We start from the raw sequence: 17,620 nt of genomic DNA on the forward strand, positions 1-17,620 counted from the left end.
TCAATATATGTAAGGTCCATGGAAGAGGACCTGGCATGTAAGTTCTACATAAAAGATAAGCTTTAAAACTACTGTTAACTCTTTTGCAAAAGTCATTTTCCTCATCAAAATACAAGAAACAGTAAAAACAAAGGCTTTAAAATGTTAGTTTTAATAAGCATATGTAAAAATGACATATAAAAATTGACATTTTCACATTTAAAACATGAAAGCAAAATGTGGAAAAGCCAATTAATATAGAACTAAAAATAAAAAGGCTATTACAAAGTTTCAATACTATGTTATTTATCATTATTTTGACTAGTCTAAGGACTTATGGAAACAAAACATGTATCTTAAACATAAGCCTCATAGTATGATTTTTATGACTATTCTAGCCAATCAATTTACTATTATAATTGGATTTGACATCTAAAATGATGAAGCTAAATAGATAGCTTCTATCTCAACATATTTCTTAATCTTCACTGACTTTTAAAGAAGAAACCATCATTCAATGTGAAGATTATAGTGTTCGGTGTTTCTTATAAAATCTTTAATAAAACATACATAGCAATAACATTATCTTTAAAATTAAAATAATGCAAATGTATGTTTATGTTGTACTATATTAATGATTACTACAAGCCATAACCCAGCATGTTAACTATGGACCTGGTGAAAAGAGCTATCACTACTAAAACGCAGGCTAAAAAATGCCAGGTCTTACCTTTTTAATGACAAGGACCAAAGCACCTGTGAGAGAAATGGGTAAGCCAAGTGATTCTAAACCTTTTTCTGCATTTCTCAGTGATAATTTTTAGAGTAAATCTTGTAAGAGGTGCTGTGGGAAAATTTGCTGGCTGTTACACAGGCTTTTCCACTTCCTGAATCTTATATTCCCTTGGCTTCCACAGATTTTAAATGTCTCTAAAATATAGCCCCGTACTTTAATCCTGCCTAAATCTTCCCAAACTTTTACCTTCTCAAAAAATCAAAAGGTCCTATGAACACATTTCACTGAGTTTTACAACACTGAATACTAAGATCACATTTAATTCTACCTTTTCTTACCCTATCTATTCTACAAATTAAAACTCGTTCCAAGAAACAAACCCCCTCAGCCTGACAAGATCAGACCCGATTATAATATTTGTGGTGAATTATTGTGGTTGGAATTCTGAAGTGGAGCAGGATTTTGCAAGCTAGACATCTGGCTTGTTTAGACACTACCTGGACTTCAACACCTGCATCTCTTAACTCTGATAATACTAGGGTGCTTCCTCACTCCCCAACCTCCAAAAGTAAATACTGTTTAGATAACTCAATATGTTAATCTGTTTAGGAAAATACTTTAAATTTGCAAAGGACTGATATTTTATGTCCTAGGGGGAAAACAAAACCATCAGGAACAAAAACTACTCTTGCTGTAGAAGATTATTAAAAAAAAAAAAAAAGTATTTCTGTTCTGATACAAAGAAAAATGAAATGGCATGGATTCAAACCAGTTAAAACTACCATCCAAACCTGCTCATATGAGATGTCACTCAAAAAATCAGAGAAGCACTCTCTCAACAGCCAGTTAAGTTTTATTCTTTTTAGCCATTTTAAATTCCTATATGATACAGGATAATTACATTTACTGAGGCTGGATTTCAATGCCAGTTGTAAGTTAACTTATTGGATTAAATATCTTATTTGTCTTCATGTTCCCATATTGTTTCATAAGGTGGCTTGTAATAATAGTAGGTACTCAATAAAAATACCTTTTAATTATTACAAAAGTCTCGGCTCATTCAAAGGTTTAGATAAAGTAACAAAATACAATTTAAAAACAAAATAAGGAAAAACAAAGAAAGCCCAAACAATACAACTTTGAAAATTTTATTATTCAAAATATTTAACATATGGTGCTAGTGTTTTCTGGGCTGAAAATGGTATGTAACCCTGTCTCACAGCCTACCTACAAGAATGTGAGAGTTACTGAGAGGGCAGTGGAAATAAAAAATTAAAAAAAAAAAAAAAAAAAGAATGTGGGAGAATACTATAGTTAAAAAAAATCCCAAATTAATTAACTGCTTATTTGAACCAAGTTGTTTTTCTAGGTAAAGTTCCAGTGTTGTTTGTTTGCTTTTTTAAAGAAAGTCCCATTTAATAAAATTAATGATTTATTAAACTATACTGTGCTAAGATACGGCTTGTAGATATAAAGAAGAATCTCCTGCACTTAGTATAATTAAAAATTATGTTTGAGTTGCTCTCATCTTTTATTAGAAAAGACAGTGAGAATTAATTCTTTGTTAAACTGTCTATACACCTTATAAATTGCCTGATACATTCTTACCTCTTCCAACCTCAATTTCAAAAGGGAACTGCATACAGTATAGTTTAGTTTCAAAATCATATGTGATTTGGAAACACACATACACTTCAGCACATCTGCTCTAGAAGTTAAATGAAAAACATTAGCAAAATCATTCTCCGAGTATATGTTGTGTAATTGTTAACCCTTTCCAGATAATGCTTCTGATTATCTTTCACCAATCTCAGACTATTTTAAGTACTACATTTTCCAAGGTTAAGAGACAGGTACAGACTGCTATGAGAATTAATAGCATTAACATGAGCAAAAGTAGACAAGTACAGTCTGAAGATTAACTGTATGTTATTTAGCTCTCTGCATATAGTAGCTTATGTAGCATATGATCAATCTGAGAAAGTTAGGAACTATATATAACAACAACAAAAAAATCACTGAATCAAGGCCTCCACCAAAAATAAAAGCTGTACTTATCATGTAATCAAAAATTAAATAATTTCAAATTCATCACAAAGCTCCCCTTTAAGCTTGAAATTAGAAAAGGATAAAGAGTATAAAGGTAGAAAGATAACCCTTATAGTTATATTTATTCCTTAATAATTAAGATTTGCATTAAAAAATTAAGATTCTCCTCCTGAATTTTAGAAAATGCTTACCAAAATATTTCCAAAAAACAAGCGTGACACTGTATTTGGCTACATAAAGAAACTACAAGGAATATTTAAAAACACTAAACAAACACAAAAGAAATAAGGACCACAGAATCAATTTGGGTCACACTGTATCTATGTGTTCCTGAGAACATTATCACTGCCTGGTTGTCATGCTCAGTTCTCCCTTCTACAATGCGCCGCACATCCAATCCACAAGCACACAGAATTCCAAGAACATTACCAAATATTAAGTCAGAGCACTTCTGAAACACACCTTGTAATTGTCCACAGCTTCTGCAGTTCATATCAGAGCTGAGCAGCTTCTCTTTATCTTCACCAGTGATGTAAATACAAATACCATACATCACTCATCAAAACAAAACAAAAACCCCCACAATTAGCAATAAATTTATTGCCTCAGAGATAAATCTCCTCTGTTAACCCAAACCAACATTACATCTTGATGTAAACCTAAGCACATGCTGAGCACCCCGCTGCTTATCTCCTCTATCATTTGTTTCTAACGATAGCTGACAAACTAGCCACACAAATCCTTTTTTAGCTGCTGATCAGACAGATCCCCCTTTGACAATCCAGCATGGTGGAACACTCGAAAATTCTTCCTGCTTCTATTCTATTGCTTGCTCTAAAACCCGGTTTCCTTTTCATTGAGATAATAGCCTTTTCTGCAGTCACATGACTCAGAAGCTACATTAGCAGAGCTTTATGATAATAGACTGAGTAAGCCTCTACCCCCTCCTGCTATTAAGGGAATGTCTTTTTCTTTTCTCTCCCTCTCTCTCCCTCTCCTCTCTCACACACAGTCTCAGACTCAGTCTCTCACTCTCTCACACACACATACACACGTGCATGCAATGTACACATGCACTTACATATGCATGTCTAAAATTATTTAGTCTTGGAATGTTAATAATAAATAAAAAATATCTACCCTAAAATGAAAATATAATTTCTAGATCTGCTGCTAAAAATAAATGCTCAAAACAAACATCCTGATGCATTATTTTCCTTTCACTAGGATGTACCACACTGGCCATGAACAGTGAGGGGCAGTTAAAAACAAATATATACTCTCTTCAGCTTTGCCCTCAATGATATAAATCTGACAAATCTGGCATAATGAACACGTTGGAGACATTACAGCTATCCACATACTAAGAATTAATTCCCTGTATTAGTAAAACACATATACATATATTTTTTAACACCAAAATGTACTCTTGTTAAGAATATATCCTTATTAACTAATTTATAATTTGTTCCAAGAGGAAAACTATTCCCATGGCCAAAGCAATCTTAAAAAATAATAATCAAAAGTTCCTTTAAGGCTGGTTACCTTTGTCCATTTCTGATAAATGATCAACTCTCAAAACACATATCTGGAAACACCAGCACAGTGCCTGACACACAGGGGCTGCTCCATATTTTTTTTTAAATTTCCCTAGTAACAAGTAGAAGTACCAGATCAAAAGAAAGCAGCTGATTACATTATATTCCTACTTCATCTTTGGTTATGGTTTGTTTCACATTAAAAACTGTTCTTAATCCACGAAGCAAGCAATTTGAGGAAGAAGTTTAAATGTGAGAGTGCTGGGTAGTTGAAAGTGTGGGAAAAGATGGTGTAAGGAACTACGCTCAAGTACAATGTGCAAAGTGAAGAACACTGTACACAAGGAGACTAAAAGAATAACAGATTCTGTTAATCTGAAGTCAACAGAAGTTTAAACTATATTTTACATTTCTTGGTTGTGACTGGCTTCCTCATCTCAAAAATGCAAAACATATTTTTAATATATATATTTTACTTTTAACCATGATAAAATACACATAACACAAAATTTATCATCTTAACCATTTGTAAGTGTACAGTTCAATAGGGTTAAGTACATTCATACTGTTACGCAACAGATCTCCCGAACTTTTTCATCTTGCAAAACCGAAACTCTACACCCATTAAACAACTCCTATTTCCTCCTCCCCCAGCCCCTGGCAACCACCATTCTACTTTCTGTTTCTAACAGTTTGAGTACTTTAGATACCTCATATAAGTGGAATCATACATTAATTGTTCTTTTGTGTATACTTTACAGATTATTTTAATACCAGATCAAGACAGTTTTCATTTCACAAAATCATTCTACATAAACTGCATTATTCATAAGTAAACCGAGCCAAACATATTCTTTAATACAGAACAACCAAGAATTATTACAGATACCAGAAGGGATTATTATCATTATCATATAAAAGTTATCTATATAAAAAACTCTCAAGTTCTCAGAACTCAAAGAATTTGACAACTCTAATTCCAAAATTAGAGTTGGAATTAGTTTAATTAACCACTCAACATACAAATAAATAGGACAGAATGAGTGTTTACTAATTCTCTTTAAGTCACTGAAGGGAACCATGGCCACCCTGGAAGACAACACTAACAACAGAGCCTGAAATGATAGTGAGGTGTCAGGGAACATAAGTTTTCATAAAGACCTGAGCAAAGAAATTCAATTAGGAAATAAAATAATTTCAGAGATGAAGAAAACAAACATAAAAAATTTAAAATACCAGCCTATGCCAACACCTCATAATGAAAACCCAAAGTACAATTCAGAATTTTTAAGATAATATTTTAATTGCTAAAGAACCTTTAAAAGTTATAATGATTTTTACCACCACCTAAATATTTTCATTATGGACGTAAAATCTAAAATCAATAATCAGCCAAGGCAACATATAAAATCAATCCAATGACTAGCAGACATGAGACTTTTAAAAGACTAGCAAAAAACTGCAGGGGGCAGTTTGTGAAATCCGTCTACCCAAATGTGTTCTTTTTCTGCTCACAAGGTCATGAAACCTTTGGCAATCTTATAGATCACTACCATAGAGAGAGGATGAGGTCACAGACATGCTAACATTAACACCATGTGTCCTTTATTAACTACAATGGCGCTTTCACAAATTATTTCTCAGCCAGATCATGGGCAGCAGCAAAATGTTGTGCATTCCCTGACCAGATCAATCGCAGTAAGAGAACGCCTCCTGCCAAACACATCTAAGTAAAATGTCTTGATCCAGATTCTGTGCTTACACTTCAAGATGTATTGCTGTTAGCAAATCTGTCCCTCTATCATATTTTCTGCTGGCATACACGAACTGGTAAAATTGCCTAACTCTCCTCCTGAGTGCAAAAGATAGCAACAGCAGATTTTATCATTAGCAATTTTAAACTTTTTTCTTCACCAAGGCAGTAGTGTTTACAAGGGAATTAGACTAGATAATTTGTCAAGTTGTTTTTAGCTTTAACATTTTATGATGGTGGTTGTATATAATTGTGGTTCATTTCTTAATCCAAGAGTCTGGTGAGAAGTAAAACAAGGATTCAACAGAGTAATGTTTTCATTTTTAAACTGAGGTACAATTTACATTCAGTGCCATATACAGATCTAAAGAGAACTTAAGAGTAAAGTTCAATAGTTGAGACAAATGAAAGCATCTATGTAATCCAGGCTCCTATCAAAATGTAGAACACTTCCATCACTCTGCAAAGTTCTCTTGTGCCTGTTCTCAGCCAAACTCCACACCTCTCGTCCTTGCCAACAACCACTATACTCTGATTCTCTATTACCACAGATTAGTTTTGCTTTGTCTAGAACTTTAAATAAATGAAATCATACAGTAAGTACTCTCTGTCCTGGCTCCTTTCAGTACAAAGCTTTCGAGTTTCATCCATATTACTGCATAGCCTTGGGGGATTGGTTCTAGGAGCTCCCTGTGGATACCAAAATCCATGGATGCTCAAATCCTGGATATAAAAGGTATAGAATCTGCATATAATCTATGCATATCCTCTCATATACATGAAATCATCTCTAGATTACTTATGATGCCTAACAAAATGTAAGCGCCATGCAAATAGTTGTTATACTGGATTGTTTTGGGAATAATGACAAGGGAAAAAAGTCTGCACATGTTCAGTAGAGACAACATGTTTTTTCTCCCGAGTATTTTCTATCTGAGGTTGGCCGAATCTAGTGTGCAGAACCCACTAATACAGAGGGTGACTGTATATTAACCATTTGTTTCTTTTCATTGCTTAGGATATTGTATGAATATACTAAAGTTTATCCATTCTCCTGTTGGTAGACCTTTAAGCTGTTTCTAACTGGGAGCTTGTGATGAACAGAATTCTGACGTGGTTCTGCAAGATTCTCTACCCCCTGGTGGACATGTTCTGCACATTTCCTAGGACTGTAAATATGACAGATGTTTTTACCCCGATGATCAGTTTATGTTATATGGCACAATTGGCTCTAAGAAAGAAAGATGACCAGGGTGGGCCTGAGCTAACCATGCATTTTCTTTGTTAGTGTACCCGAGGGGCAGGCTCCTCAGCATTAGAGCACTGACACTGAAGGGCAGAGACCACACCTTTTATCTCTCTAACCCACAGCAGCATCCATCCTAGTGCTGCTTCTGTATGACACATGGTCAAAATTTATATACTGATAGCTCTTTTTCCTTAAAAAGGTGATTACTTGCAACATGAAAAAATGCTTTTGAAGAGGCCACTTTAGAGGGAGGAAAGAGCATGCCCTCAGAGTTAGACTTCTGTCCGAATACATATGCCAGATACGCAGTGCCTGAGCAAGTTACTTAACCTCCCTGTCTCAGGTTCCTTATATATAAACGTGTGTCTCTGGGGGAGAGAGGATGTTTATATTGTTATTGTGAAGAGTCTATGAACTATACGTAAAGCAACTAGCCCAGTGCATGGCACAGGAAGACATCAATTGATGGTAGTCATCATTAGCTCTTAGTTTGATATGATGTTCAGCAAAAAGAAGAAACAATGTCTGTATATCAAAACTGTAGGCCGGGTGCGGTGGCTCACATCTGTAATTCCAGCACTTTGGGAGGCCGAGGCGGGTGTCGGGAGTTTGATACCAGCCTGGCTAACATGGTGAAACTCTGTCTCTATTAAAATACAAAAAAGTAGACGGGCGTGGTGGTGCATGCCTGTAGTCCCAGCTACTTGGGAGGTTAAGGCAGGAGAATCACTTGAACCCAGGAGGTGGAGGTTGCAGTGAGCCGAGATCACACCATTGCACTCCAGCCTGGGCAACAGAGCACAACTCTGTCTGGAAAAAAAAAAAAAGGAAAAAAAAGGAAGGAGGAGGAGGAAAAGAAGGAGAGGGAGAAGGAGAGGGAGAGGGAGAGGGAGAGGGAGAGGGAGAGGGAGAGGGAGAGGGAGAAAGTGAAGGAGAGGGAGAGGGAGATGGAGAAGAAGACGACCAAAAAATGATGATGATAGTCAGATTAAACTGGGTGAGACCAGAGGTCATTTTCATTCTAATTTCCAAACTTTCAGTAATGTTGTTTTCATCATTTAAAAATATGGCAAAGACCAGGTGTGGTGGCTCATGCCCTGTAATCCCAGCACTTTGGGAGGCAGAGGCAGGTGGATCACTTGAGCTCCGGAGTTTGAGACCAGCCTGGGCAACATGGCGAAACCCATCTCTACAAAAAATACAAAAATCAGGCAGGTGTGGTGACACACACTTGTAGCTCCAGCTACTCAGGCGGCTGAGGTGGGAGGATCATCTGAGCCTGGAAGGTCAAGGTCTGCAGTCAGCCATAACTGCACTACTACACTCCAGCCTGGTTGACAGAGTAAGACCCTGTCTCAAAAAAAAAAAGAAAAAAAAAAGTCAGCCGAATGTGGTGGCACGCCTGTGGTCCCAGCTGTTGAGCAGACTGAGGCGAGAGGATCACTTGAGCCCAGGAGGCAGAGGTTGCAGTGAGCTGAGATTGTGCCACTGCACTCCAGCCTGGGCATCAGTGAGACCTCATTTCAAAAAAAAAAAAAAAGCCAAAAATGTTTATATAACTTCTGAAGCTGGGTATGATGGGTACATGGAAGTTACTACACTATTCTAAATTTCTATAATACAAATGTTAAAAAACAGAGTTCAGTGTACCAAAAGGTGACAAATCTTTAATCTACAAAGATTTCTTCTTTATACACTATGACCACATATTTATTAATTAAAAATGAGATAAGCTCTGAAGGTGACATGTTTAACAAGTTGCAGAGTGTGAACTTTTCAGTCATTTATAATATTAATTTGTAAACCCATTAGCATTGTAATTCCATATTATAGCTAAATATCAGATTTTTTAAACCTGATAAAATATCATGAAATAATCTATATGTTAAATACATTTTTAAATGCAGTGAGAAATACGTTCCATAAATAGTAGGATAGTAAGGGAAAAAGTAATACTGTCCATTTGAATTTATTGTTTCCATTAGGCATAGATCTGCATAGAATTAAGTCACTTGGGCCTCTGACCTCCTTCCTCAGGTGAGCAAGGGATAGAGAAAAGGGCCATCTTTGAATCTCTTGCTTGTGGATATCATCCCACTAACATTAACTAGAGACTTTTTTTTTTAATCTGTAGGAAAATGAGCCTTAGAAAAGGCCCAACTGTGCTAAGCTAGCAGGGACTGCCATTTTGTTGGGTTATTTCCAATAAAAGGCTTATGCAAACAGCAGTGCATAAATGTCTATGATACTACTGCAGATTATACCCACACAAAAGAGGGCTGAAGAGAAGGACTATAGAGTGCAATCACTTCTAAATAGGACTCTGCCAAGTTACCACTTCATGAAATGGAATAATATACAAATAGCATACTACATTTCCATCTCAGCATTTGTACTTCATCCAAGGATTTCAGAGGCTTGAAACGACTGAGTTAAATTCTTCCTAATTAGCGCACTGTAAACCACTCTAAAGTAAGTTGCCTTTAAAAATGTATTTACTCCTTGAAGTCAGTGGAGTACCACTAGGTTAAAACTGAAATTCTTAAGTGACCTGTTAACCAGAGTTAATGAGAACCCTAGTGGTCTATACAGGTTATACCTTATAAACCTTGGGCTTTCACAAACGCCAAAGGCTCAGAGAAAGATCACAATAATTTGATTCACTGATTAATCCAGCTCTTTGAGACTAGTATTATTTCCAAATAAGTCTCTGACAGTTTTAATGAACAACCAGAACTTTAAAAGGGGCTAAAGAGAATGTGAGAGCCATCTAGTCTTGGGACTCTCAAAGTCATCCGTTTCAAATTCTCAGACTTGGATAACCATTGTCTCTGGTTAGACTTTCCTGGTACAGACAGTCATTCCCTATATCCACAGGGTATTGGTTCCAGGACCTCCCATGGATACTAAAATCCTCAGATGCTCAAGTCCCTGATATAAAATGATATTTGCTTATAACCTACACATAGACTTTATTTATAGACTACTTAAAATGCCTAATACAATGTGCTATGTAAATAATTGTTATATTGTGTTGTTTTTAAAATTTGTACTATTTTTACTGGTTTTTAAAAATATTTTTGATCCATGGTTGGTTGAATTCAAAGATGTGAAACCTGCAGACACGGAGGGCTGAATGTATCTAGCTTTAGAATCATTTATGTACTAAGTAAGGAGAATCTCCCAAACTGTTATTAAGTCAAAAAGAAACTAAAAGCAGAGAGTGGACCATACTACTTAAGTAGTGGTGGTTAGTGGCTGGCTGCAGCAGGGAACGCCTGTAATCCCAGCACTTTGGGAGGCTGAGGTCGGAGGATTGCTTGAGCCCAGGAGCTCAAGACCAGCCTGGGCAACATAGTGAGACACTGTATCTATTATTTAAAAATACAATAAAACAAAATAAAATGTTAGAGAGGATGGAGCTTTCAGGGTACAACATATACTTTGACCATGATGGCTTAATGGCCCTATATAACTTCTTCCCATCCTTAACTCTGGTGGGTTAACCAGATTTGCTCTTCTGACTCTACATTCTCTGGTTCTCCTATGTATTAACTTTTCCCAAATAGAGTCAAAAGAAAGTGACAATCATACACATTAGGGCCCTGAAGAAACCTGGCTCCTCAATTTATCAAATATTACACAGGTCATTGGTATTAAGGCTTTTATGTCTTTTTTTGGAGAGCCTACTTGGATGAAGATCAGACTAATTAATGTTTTCATTTATTTGCAGATTTGACCATACAAATAGAATTGTCAAAGACAAGAAGCTACTCTTTGTAGAGATGTTATATTCTGAGACAAATAATTAATTATTCATGTATTCCAAATTTCAACAGGCACAAGAGACATTTGTGACAAAAGGTGCTAGGAAATATGTGTTTTAAGTTTGTCTGCAAGACTGCATTTCTCACAGCATATCACTGCTTCTTAGCACCTTCAGCCTGTTCTGACTCAACTTCAAGTGTACTGTTAAATGCTTTTGAATGAGGTTGATTTCTTTCACCTTTCCTTTCCTTTCTTCTGTTTTCTACTTATTTCTATTCACCTTCCTCTCAAATTTTTGTGAAGATTATTTATCCTTGTAAGGAAGAGGGTGATAACTGCAGTCACAGTGGCAAGTATGGGAAACGAGGGCAAATATCATTAGCAGAAAAAAGACATATTTCCTTAAAGGTCCATAAGCCACAGTAATAGTTTATAATAATGGAAAAGTATTTTTTATACCTAACTTGTTGTCTTCTAGTTCTTTCTTTTTTTAGCTCTAAGTTAATTTCATCCAACACACACATATTCAGTACCAATGACGTATAAGACACTAGGTCTCCAGAACAAAATCCCTGCCCTCCAGGGACTCATAATCAAAGAGGGAAAAATAGAAAAGCAGGCAAAACTTAGAAAATATAATCAGAATGCCAGAGTAGAAATGTATCAAAAATGATACTTGAATTAGGGACAATAGTTAGGAAGTGTGAAATATCATTGAGAAATGATGAAACTCTGAGCTTAACTTAAAAAAAAACCTCTCAGGCCGGGCGCGGTGGCTGAAGCCTGTAATCCCAGCACTTCGGGAGGCCGAGACGGGCGGATCACGAGGTCAGGAGATCGAGACCATCCTGGCTAAAAACGGTGAAACCCTGTTTCTACTAAAAAATAAAAAAAAACTAGCCAGGCGAGGTGGCAGGCGCCTGTAGTCCCAGCTACTCGGGAGGCTGAGGCAGGAGAATGGCGTAAATCCGGTAGGCGGAGCTTGCAGTGAGCTGAGATCCGGCCACTGCACTCCAGCCCAGGCCACAGAGCGAGACTCCATCTCAAAAAAAAAAAAAAACACCTCTCATATATATGGTCAAATGATTTTTGACAAGGGTACCAAGACCATTCAATGAGGAAAGGATAGACTTTTCAACAAATAGTACTGGGAAACTTGGATATCCTCATGAAAAAGAATAATGCTGGAGCCTTACCTTACGTATACAAAAATTAACTCATAATGATTCACAAGATCTAAATGTAAGAGAGTAAAAGTTAAACAATACGTACAAGAAAACACAAGGGAAAAAACTTCATGACACGGGATTTGGTATTTCTTATATCTGATACCAAAAGCATGGGCAACGAAAGAAAAATAACTTGGATTTCATCAAAATTAAAAACTTTCAGGCATCAAAAGGCACTATCAACAGAGTGAAAAGGCAACCCATGGGACAGGAAAAAAAACTGCAAACCGTATATTTGATAAGGGATTGACATCCGGAATATATGACGAACTCCTACAACTCAATAGCAAAAAAGCAAGGAACCCAATTACTGGCAAAGGACTTGAACACACATTTCTCCAAAAACAACATACAAATAGGCCAATAAGCACATGGAAATATGCTCAACATCACTAATCATTAGGGAAATGCAAATAAAAAGCACAGTAAGATACTACCTCACACCCATAAGGATGGCTACCATCAAAAATATAGAAAATAACAAGTGTTGGTGAGGATGCAGAAAAACTAGAACCCTTGTGCATTCCTGATGGCATGTAAAATGGCACATCCATAGTGGAAAACACTGTGGAAAACAAAAGTTTTTCAAAAAATATGATCCTGCAATTCCACTTCTGGGTATGTATCCAAAAGAACTGAAAGCAGGGACTTGAACAGATGTAAGAACACATGTTCATAGCCGCATTATACACAATAGCCAAAAGGTGAAAGCAACTCAAGTGTCCATTGACAGATGAATAAACAAAATGTGGTACACAGTACAATATTATTCAGCCATAAAAAGGAAATTTTAACACCAGCTACAACATAAATGAACCTTGAAGATATTATGCTAAGTGAAATAAGCCAGTCACAAAAAGACAAAGATTGTATGATTCCTCTTACATGAGGTAGTCAAATCTTTAAGTAGCTCCAGCAATGAGAATGGTGGTTACCAGGGGTGGGGGGAGAGGCGGCAGGTAGGAATGGGGAGTTAGAGTTTAATGGGTAGAGTGTTTAATGGGTAAAGGAAGATGAAAAAGTTGTGAAAATGGATGTTGTTGATAGTTGTATAACAGTGTGAATACAGTTAATGCCACAGAACTATACATTTAAGAAAGGTTAAAAGGGTCAATTTTATGTGTATTTTATCAGACTTTTTTGAAAAGTCTAATATAAATATTTCTTTACTTAACAAACATAAAAAGTGCCTCTCAAATTTTTGCTTATATTTTCAACATTCTAACTCAAGGAAAGAATATTCTTTGTCAGCTGCCAAATTAGGAAAGACTTACTTTGATTCACAAGAAGGAAACAAAATAAAATTTCAAAAATACCTTTTTACCTCAGTGGTTAAACTGAGGATTACCTCTGATCCATAAGGAGAGAAGCCAAGGGACAATAGACACATGACCATTCCTTAACGAAAGAGATGTCTGGTTTGTTCTACAATGATTGGAACCCCCAAGTCTATCACAGCCACCTGCTGTGTGCCCAAGGTTGCAAGTGACTCATGTTAATTTGTCAGTAGTTTGGTAAGTGAAATTACCCAAAAATTTAAGAGTATTTTCTGCCAAACTTAAAAAACAGGAGATCAAAATTATGTATTGACTAAACAAGAGAAACTCACAAAAAGTGTAGAGAAATGTAGAGAATTTTATTTCAGAAATGAAAGAACCAATAAAAATTTAGATCCACACTTTAAGCCAGCCATGAAAAGCATACATAGGTAATTCTATATAACCCAACCTAATCGATAATTCCCAGTTTATTTATATTTTACTGTGTAATATAGTAATAAGTACATACTAATTCAAAGACAAAAATATACAGACACAAAATGCAACTTTGAATCTCTCAAGGGTAAGCCCTAGCGTGGAATCCATCACATTCAGCACATGCACAACACATACGCTGTGGTTACCTCCTCTCCCCTCACACAGCAGACATTGCCAATTAATCACTTCTAAGCCTGTATGTGGCCTCTCAATTCTCCTCAACACAGCACTCCATGCAATCACTATAATCAATAGGAATTGGCACCAGAGATTGAAGCATGCTTGCCATCCCAGCACCAAGGTGACAGTCGGGAGAAGATTAGGCATAACCATGAATCACACACAAAGAAGATCCAGGAGAACCTCTGCTAGCGGAAAGAAGATCTACACAACAGCTTTTGCAACAGCAACTTGCTACATGAATGGAAGCTGAATCTGCTGACTTGAAGCAGCTAACTTTCCTTCCTAAGTCTGTTTTGGATGTGAATAAAGATCTAGCCAAGTCATCAGTGGTGCAATAAGCTCCATAGTTCTTTACATACAGAGGGCTTTTATCCTTGACAGAATTAAAGAACTGAGGGACACATTTAAGGATATGTTCTTAGAGTTTTGTTACTGCTACTACAGAAAACCTTCCCTAGCAAGAGGGGAAGATTTCCAGATCGGCCAGCCACTCACTACCTGTCCCTCTAATTTTGCTGCTTCCTCCCAGGTTTCTACTCAAACTACATTCCCAACCATTCCTGGAGACCAGCTGGCAGAATGGGAGGCAAGGAAATGGAGGCAGATTTGCAAGTGACAAAAACATTATTCAAAGACAAGCTCTCAATCAGGCTGCCATTGCTAGTAAGTGAATCACGACAAGAACAGGGACTAAAGGACAGATTTTACAGTGCCGCTGCATGGAAGATTTGGACCACAGCTGCCTTACCCAGTCAGGTCAAACCATGAAGAAGCAGTAGTATTGTTTTTGTTGTTTCATTATATTTTCCAACATAAACATGGCCGACTTCATTGTAAAGGTGCCTCATTGGTTATACCATTTGACAGACTAAAGAGAAAGAAAAAAGCAATAAAAGCACACTATTTTATTATTTTTTAAATCAAACACTTTTAGTGCTTACCATATGCCAAATATCGGTCTAAGCTTTTAATTAATATTCACATTCATTTCTTTCACAGTACCATGGAGCTGGTACTGTTATGTCTCCTAATTTACACATGAGGAAACTGTGGCACAGAAAAGTCAAGTAAGGCTAAAGTAAACGGGTTAGGATTGGAATTCATACAGTCTGGTTCCAGAGTCTGTGCTCTCAGTCATGATACAAAAAGAACAGAGGGCACCTGTGCCTACTGTCTCATTGGTTCCTCCAAATCTCATGAGATTGGTTTCATTCTTCCCTTTTAGAGATGAAAAAACTGAGGCTCAGTGACGTGAAGTAAATTACTTAAGGTTACAGAGTAGAAAGACTGCAAAACACTATTTACTGGGCACAAACAATGTGCTAGCCACTCTGATGGGCGTCATCTTTTAATCCTCAACAGCCTTATGACAGAGGCACTAGTTTAGTCCACTTTACAGCTAAAGAAAATAGGGCTTAGAGAGAGGTCTGGTAGTTTAATTGGGGCCAAATTAGTAAGAACAGAAGAAATTTAAGTTCAGACCAGTTGAGTCCCAAATCCCTGGCTTTTCCCTTCTGATGCTACTATAAATAAAACTTTATATATCAGCTACAATAACATGTAAGGCATTGTTAGGGTGACAAAGATGACTCAGTTCCATTTAAGAAGCTTACAGTATATTGAAGGAGAAAGGTTAGTTATTCAAATCACTATAATTGCCACACATTTATTCATGAACCATTCCTTGGGGTCCTTCCTAAATGCAGGGCACTGTTCTAGGCACTGCATATAGCAGCAAACCAATCATGTAAGTTTCCTTGCCCTCTTGACCTAACAATCTAGAGACAGACAATAAACAAGATAAATAAGGAAAAGATATAGTATGTAAGATGATGATAAGCACTAAGGAGGAAGAGCAGCAGGCAGGAGGATTAGAGAAGAGAGCAGGAGGTGGACATTTGAGATGGGGCCGTTGAGGCCTCCCCTGTGCTTTGCTAGACTGTTAGCAAGGCAACATGCCTCACATAACTACTGCCAAAACCGCCCCTGCCCCTTTCCAAATGCCATAGGGTCGCTGGCCCTGGAGAACCACACAGAGACTATAGTTTCCTGCCATTCTCTGAAGTCTTGTACAATTTGGCCTCTATTAGAGAACTTTTTCACTGTTGTCCCTTGGCTTCAGTGACATTGGCACTATCTTATTTCTCCTTTCCTACCTCCCTGACCTGTCTTGGGTCTGCGTCTCCCTGTCAGAGTCCCACCTCTGCAACAACAGCAAAAAAAAAAAGAGAGATGAGCATGTCTTTTTTCTTTTCCTTTTTTTTGAGACACAGTCTCGCTCTGTCACCCAGGCTGGAGTACAGTGGCACGATTTCGGCTCACTGTAACCTCTGCCTTCTATGATCCTCCCACCTCAGACTCCCCAGTAGCTGGGCTCAGAGGCACACCACCATGCTTGGCTAATTTTTTATATTTTTTGTACAGACAGGATTTCCTCATGTTGCCCAGGCTGGTCTTGAACTCATGAGCTCAAGTGATATGCCAGCCGCGGCCTCCCAAAGTGCTGGGATTACAGGTGTGAACCACTGCGCCTGGCCCAATGGGCATTTCTTGAATAACAACCTTGCCCTTTCTTCTCACTACAAAGCTGCTCCTTGAAATCTTGTCTGCTCATACAGTATCAAAGATCATATCCATGTAAATGAGACCCAATTTTCATTTGTAGCTTCAGGATATCACCTTAGCTACTACAGTACCCAACTTTCAAGCTCTCAAGAACATCTCTCCCTAGATGTAACCAAAATTGAACTCCTCACCTTTCTGAGGAACTCTTTCTTTATCTGCTACTTTTTTTTTCCCCAGGAGAGGGGAGACAGGAAATCTGTATCTGCTACTTTTCATTACATACGTCACCAGCAAATTTTTTAAACTCCTTTTTTCTCTCAATCTTCAAATCCAATCAATTTCCAAGACCTTTAGATTCTACTTTTGCAGTTTCTCCTGATCACATCACCTTCTTTCCAATCCCTCCGCAATTACCAGAATTTCTTTCTCTTCAGTAACCCCACCACCAATAACTTCTCATGCCAGGTCTCTCCCTTACTCAAACTATCCTATAATTAGCACCAAGTTATTAGGTCACAATTCCCTCATGTGTAACATGGAGACAGAAATTACTGTACAGTACTGATTTGACGATTAAACGTGATTATATTAACCATCTAACATAGTTCTTAACATATAGTAGGAACTCAATAAATGTCACTTATCTTTTTCTTACTCTCTGTGAAATCAAAACAGGGATTTGACATTCAGGGACCTGTGCAATCTACCCATTTTCCTAGCTCTGTCCATCAAATATTCCCCTAGCTATATGGTTCGAGTTTCAAGCAAACTCATACTGTGTGCAGTATTCTTTGACTTAGCCTGGCATTTTCAC

The 17,620-nt window shown here is 37.2% G+C and overlaps 1 protein-coding gene across 12 annotated transcripts in view; it reads right to left on the reverse strand.

Moving 5' to 3' along the window:
• NCOA2 (nuclear receptor coactivator 2) overlaps positions 1-17,620 on the reverse strand; it is a 306,182-nt gene that overhangs the window by 138,538 nt on the left and 150,024 nt on the right. For 4 of the 12 annotated variants that reach the window (XM_033203000.1, XM_033203003.1, XM_033203004.1 and 1 more), the window contains exon 3: positions 14,990-15,109. The exons of the other annotated variants lie outside the window; for them this stretch is intronic. The gene's annotated coding sequence lies outside the window, so the exon portion shown is untranslated. The remainder of the gene's footprint in view (positions 1-14,989; positions 15,110-17,620) is intronic. 12 annotated transcript variants of the gene reach the window in all.

This window comes from Trachypithecus francoisi, unplaced genomic scaffold (assembly GCF_009764315.1).
Source record: "Trachypithecus francoisi isolate TF-2019V2 unplaced genomic scaffold, Tfra_2.0 Lachesis_group7, whole genome shotgun sequence".
Lineage (NCBI taxonomy): Eukaryota > Metazoa > Chordata > Mammalia > Primates > Cercopithecidae > Trachypithecus > Trachypithecus francoisi.